The sequence below is a fragment of the Schistocerca serialis genome, chromosome 5 (genome assembly GCF_023864345.2).
Source record: "Schistocerca serialis cubense isolate TAMUIC-IGC-003099 chromosome 5, iqSchSeri2.2, whole genome shotgun sequence".
Lineage (NCBI taxonomy): Eukaryota > Metazoa > Arthropoda > Insecta > Orthoptera > Acrididae > Schistocerca > Schistocerca serialis.
Window position 1 is genome coordinate 672,469,493 of NC_064642.1, and position 6,576 is coordinate 672,476,068.

Below are 6,576 nucleotides of genomic sequence, written 5' to 3' on the forward strand. Positions count from 1 at the left end.
AGCTTTACTTTAATAGCGCAACCTTGAATGGAAATTTAATAAGAGAGCTTGACTGACTTGTCCGTATTAGTAGTTAGTATTTCCCCTCTTTAACGTGTTTTCAGGTATTTTCTACTGTCGCTGCATTACAGTGTGTTCTGAAATATTTGTCTGTGGAACGGGAAATTTGTTTATTTAATTAGATTTATTACCGTACATTTCTTGTCGTTGACATCATTGTAGTTCGCCTATCCTTTGAACTGATGATGAGTTTTCGTAAAATCAGCAGTGAGATGGGCCTGCTGAGCCACAGTGTCCCACAGAGTGAACATATTATGGTGAGTCGAACGTTCCATTTACTTTTAGTTTTCGGTGTTGGGAGAGTTAGTATTAAATGCAGCCAAAAACGATTAACTACGTTTAGGTAGCTAAGAAAAGAGGTGATACGTTACAATAAATATATGACGCAGAATGCCAGCTTCGTTTTAAATGGTCAAGCACAGTTTCCTTGTTGAATTAAACTCCAGTCAGTTAGTTAGTTAGTTGGTTGCGTGTTCCATTGATCAATCGCACGGTACGGTAGCCGTTATGATGTGGAACGTGTCAAGTGCACAAGAAATGCACATATGAAACAAGAGTTTTTAATGCATATATATTACAATACAGAGTTAAAGATTAATATTTTTATTATTTACCCCATTCCCTTAAATGGCACAAAATGCATATACTATATTTATCGATTTATTTATTCCTATTCAAGAATTCATCTATGGTATAGAAGGAGCTGTCAAGGAGATATGATTTCAATTTATTTTTTAAGCTCTTACTGCTGTCTGTCAGACATTTTATTTCATCTGGTAATTTGTCGAAAATTTTTGTAGCAGCATATTTTACCCCCTTCTGTGCCAAAGATAGGTTGAGTAAAGGATAGTGCAAGTCCTTTGTTTGGTATACTTATAGGTTGCTTTGTCTATCTGTCTGTCTGTGAGACTGTTAAGAATACTTTCTCTCAGGAACAGGTAGACGTATAAAGTTGAGTTTCATGTCACATACTAAGGTCTACGGTGTCTTGGCGGCTTAAAACTTTAAACGTGTAAGTCAATGCAACCAAAAAGATACTGCCATTTAGGTCATTTGTTTCGATCCTCGCAAACTCACTCATCAAATCCTATAGCGTACTTTCCGTCTAAACTTGGCAAGAAGCAAGGTTTTACAGTAAAAATAATGGAAAAAGTCAGAAAATTGTTAAACTGTAAATATATCACATAAAAAAATATTTATGTCATTACATAATTACATTTCATTCGTAATCTGTCAAAAATCTCAATAACTACTATTGTGGTTTTCTGTAATAGGTAGAGTGATACACAGGGAATGTTTCTGTTTATAATTTACAAACATTTCGCGCTAACCGGCTGAGGTACGAAGAAATGAAGTCCCTGTCTCTATGAAAACGACGCCGTCACGCGGTTCCAGACTGAAGCGCCTAGAATCGCTCGGCCACACCGGCCGGCGGCTGAGGATCCATAGCACAAACAGGCCCTTCGAGGTGGTCCCACAGGTTCTCGATTGGGGTTTAATTCGGGCAGTCTGGGGGCCAGAGGGGTACGGTAAACTCATTCTAGTGCTCTTAGAGCCTTGCATGTACACTACGAGCTCTGTGAGATATTGCGCCCCGCGGAGTGGCCGCGCGGTTTGAGGCGTCTTGTCACAGAATACGCGGCCCCTCCCACCGGAAGTTCGAGTCTTCCCTCGGGCATGGGTGTGTGTGTTGTTTTTAGCATAAGTCAGTTTAAGTTAGTTTGAGTAGTGTGTAAGTCTAGGGACCGATGACCTAATTAGTTTGGTCCCTTAGGAAATCACACACATTTGAACACATTTGACATGTTGCATGGTCCTGCTGGTAGACGCCGTAGTGCCGAGGAAAAACAAACTGCATGTGGGGGCGGACATGGTACCCAAGGACAGGTACATACTTGTGTTGATCCATTGTGCCTTCCAGAATGACGAAATCATCCAGGGAATGACACGAAATCATTCCTCAGATTATAACGCTATTTCCTACTGCCTAGAGCCTTCTGACGATTGTTGCAGATCGCTTGCTTTCAGACGTTTCACGTCGTGCACGCCAACGGCCATCTGTCCGATGGAGCATAAAACATGATTCAGCTGAAGAGGCCACCTGTCACCACTCATTGGGCTTCCAGTTGCTGTACTGGCGAACAAATTCCAGCCTTCGTCGCCGATGACCAGTAGTCAGCTTGGGTCACGTGTCATGGGTGCGTGAACCAGGCGCCTGCCCAGAAATGTTCGCTGAACGGTCGTTGATGAGACACTGTTGACTCAGCTGGGTGGTCAGTTGCTCAACGGCGGCACGTTTGTTCTCCCGCGCATATCTCTGCAACCGTCGTTCCACTCCTGTCATCCATGACCGCTGATGTACCAGACTTGCTTCGGCGCCGGTTTTGGGTAGCGCCATTTTGCCATGCACGGGATACTTGAACCACTGGTACACGTGAACAGTCAACAGAGTTAACCGTTTGGGAAACGCTTCCACACTTGGCCCAAAAGTCAGTGATCTTACCCTTTTGGACGTCAGATAAATCGCTCCGTTTCCGCATTACGACGAATGTGCTGCCCCCGACACGCTTCGTATACAATTCACCGCTAGTGCTGCCACCCCCCGTCTGCAAGTGGTTAGTGCACGCTGACGTCGAACACAGGCGGTGGTCACATTAATGTGACTGGACTGTATGTTTTATCCTCCCATTATATTGCAGATGGGAAGTGATTGCTATCGAGTTGTTACGAAATATTTTCCTTTGAGAAGCTGCATAGCTGGAGAGGTCGAAACTAGGTACTCAAAGACTATGCACCAGGCCTGAAGACCATTTACTTCCGCGACGAGGAGAGAAGGTACCTTCTACCTGGACAGATCGAAACTAGGTGATCGAGGACTCCGCACCTGATCTGAATACCTTTTACTTCTGCGATAAGGGGAGAAGGTACCTTCCATCTCCGCTATGTAAAATTGACCGTTTTCAATCTTCCTTTCTCAAGAAGTATTAATAGTGCAACACAAATTTATTGACTTACATTTATATTATTTGATAACAAGCGAACATTTTTAATAAAAATAAATTAAAACTAATTTTGAAAAATATTTTAATGATGGTCCGTGAAATCTGGTTTCGCAGGACAGAGTGGATCAGGTTATGGTTGTGGAAAGGGGACAAAATCAGTCACTGTTAGTTGCACAAAACACACAAATTTTATTTTCCTAAAAACACTTAATCACACATGCCCTTAAAACAGTGCTGCACGCGTGAGGTGCTCCTGCACATGTGCAACTTCGGGGTCACAGCGTGCACGCCGCAGCCGTCAGCGTTCATGTAGTGCATGTTTCTACGCACAGATGTCGCTTTATCCACTTGCTGGCATACTCTGTACCGGCGCATTCTAGTGCTCTTTCCACAGCTTGCAAGCGAACCATGGGAAGGTATTTCGCGTATTAAACAATTAAATTACTGTCACAGTCGACTCATTGAGGCGTCTACATTTATATTAACAGTTCAACCCAGTAATACAAGTAATATACACGGTGGTCCAAAAGTCCGGAAACACCCTCATAAAATTCAAATGGTGTAGCAAACAAAGAAGCTGAGTCCCTACATACGAGGAACGGGAAGGGGGAAACTTATAGGCTATGCCACCAACATGGTGGCCATCTTGAAAGCCGCCATCTTGGATTCAACTCCAAAATTTCAAATGGGAATATGGTCATGTGACATAACAAACAGATAGAGAATTTCACCAGGAAAACAATGCCGTTATTATTTTAAACATATCTTTATTCATTCTCGAGTTATAGCCAGTTACACGTGGCAGCGGTGGGACACTTAGCAGCATGTGAGTTATGTGCCGAAGAGACATTACGATGTTACACAGTCCCTAGAGACCACCAACAGTCATAGAAATGGCTCGATTTGTTGTCAATTATGTTGGATTGTTAATGCTATCCTCTGAACCCAGTCCTGGTGAACTTCGACCAACACATCGGGCTGAATTTGATCACACGCATCAACAATGCGCAGCTTTAGATGATGCAAGTCCCGTATTTTCACAGAATAAACCAGTGCATTGACATGACCCCAAAGATAAAAATCCAAAATCAAATCTGGTGAAGGTGGTGGCCACTCCACAGCACCCCAACGACCAATCCAGTTTTGAGGGAACTGCACACCCAGGTATGCTCGCACATTGTGCCCATAATGTGGTGGGGCTCCATCATGCTGGAAGAATTCCGGAAATGTCCCGTCCTGCGTTAACAACGAGGGAAACACTTCTTCATCCAATATCCTCAGATAACCGTTGGCTGTTAACGTACCATCAATAAAAAATGTCCAACGACTTTGGTACCCCACACACCACACCAGACCATCACTTTTTGTTTGTCGACCGTTTTGGAAGCATCGATCCAGTGCGGATTTGTGTCGCACCAGTAACTGTGATTCTGCTTGTTCACTTCACCATTGATAAAGAAATTAGCTTCATCACTGAACAGCACCTCCTGAATTTTGTACGGGTGCCATTTGTGCTGCGATAAAATTCGCAGTATGGAGGTATGGCTAACCCCACAATCTTGTGACAGGCGACGAGTACTCCGTTGCGGACTCTTGTTAAATGATGCCAACACGCTCACTGTTGTTGCTTGATCGGTGACGGATTTTGGTCTTCCAGCCATAGGTTTATCTGCGACAGAACGTGTTGCTCCAAATTTGGCCAACAGCTTGGCAACTGCGCTGTGAGTGATGGGCTGTCTGGTTGGGTGACGAGTGTTGAAATCCTCACCAATGAGCCGTGTGCTTCTTTCTCCTGATATCTAGATGATTTCAGTGCGTTCTTCATGTGTTAAGGACATTTTGTAACCTGTAAATAAGGAAACAATGATTAAAACGTTAACGTGAGTATATTATACCTAACAGTTAAACACATGTAACATGTCAGGCATGGGATAGTCACTTTTCACCGTTTCAGACTCCATTTTCTGACTTCTCTGTACGTAATACTCACGCTTCCGAGGGTCCCACTGCTGCCGCAAGTAATAGGCTACAACCCGAGAATGAATAAAGCTATGTTCAAAATAACAACGGCATTGTTTTTCTGGTGAAATTCTCTATCCGTTTGATATGTCACATGACCACATTCCCATTTGAAATTTTGGAGTTGAATCCAAGATGGCGGCTTTCAAGATGGCCGCCATGTTGGTGGCATAGCCTATAAAGTTTCCCCCTTCCCGTTCCTCATGTGTAGGGACTCTGTTTCCTTGTATGCTACTCCATTTGGATTTTATCAGGGTGTTTCAGGACTTTTGGACCACGCTGTAGTTAACAACCGTGGGTTTTTATTAAGGCAGCTTGACTGACGGCACGTAAATCTAGTATTTAAGAAAGGCAGCATTTAGCGACTTCCAACGAACCTTATTCATGATTTCAAATAACATTAAACTAATGCAAGGTTTCCTATAACTAATTCTCGGTGCCCTCAGTTACACCCACATAATTTCTGTCTCACTGACCTCTGAACAGAATGATAACCGCAGACCTCTCGATGATCACCTGTTATTTCAATAGCATTATTGCTATTTAAAAAACCCTAAATGTAAGTATACATTCGAACAATCGGTTTAATGACCAATTTTCCTGATAATAATGTAACATGGAGCAGAATGAGGCAATAATGCACAGTTAGTAAACAATAATTTTTAATTGTGAAAGGAATACATATTGTGGTAAGGACTATGGGGCCAAACTGCTGAGCTCATCGGTTCCTAGGCTTACACACTAATTAAACTAACTTAAATTAATTTACGCTAATGACAACACATACACCCATGCCAGAGGAAGGACTCGAACTTCCGACAGCGGGAGCCGCACGGAGAAAGGAATAAATCCAAACACGTTTATCACTGGTCATGAGAAATGATATAGTTAATTTCGAGCACAAAAGCACGGCTCATTGACAAACGCAAGCAGTTGCGAAGATTTTCATCCCTTGTGCTTGATCGAAACCTTGATTTATTCATTTTCGTCACTGAGAAAAATCTTTCACAAACGTATGTAGACCCGAACATGGACATAACTCTCACGGCTTCTCGGTGCAGGCGTGGAAATTCTTGTTCTGAAAAATTTTCGTGGAATTCTTATGTACTTCGTACTGCAAAGAACTTGTCCTTCAGTCTTGTATTGCACTGTAGGTCGATCAGTTCCATCTGTAGATCATTCGGAGCATCTTCAACTGACGACGAGAACGGTCGATCAAAGAGGCGAATGACAGGAAACAAACTTGTAACATCTGCAAATCGTGCTCGAAATTGTTCCTTAATTTTTACAATTATTGACACGTATTCTTGAAATCTAGCACTTTCATGGACCAGTCCAAGAGTCGGGAAATGTGCAGTGTTTTCTGTCAATAGTTGGCTCTCCCAAAACGCAAGCTTCCTTTCAAAGGCATTTACTTTTTCCAACATGTCAGAAATTAAATTATTTTCACCTTGCAAACTGACGTTCAGGCTGTTCATGTGGGACGTAATGTCTA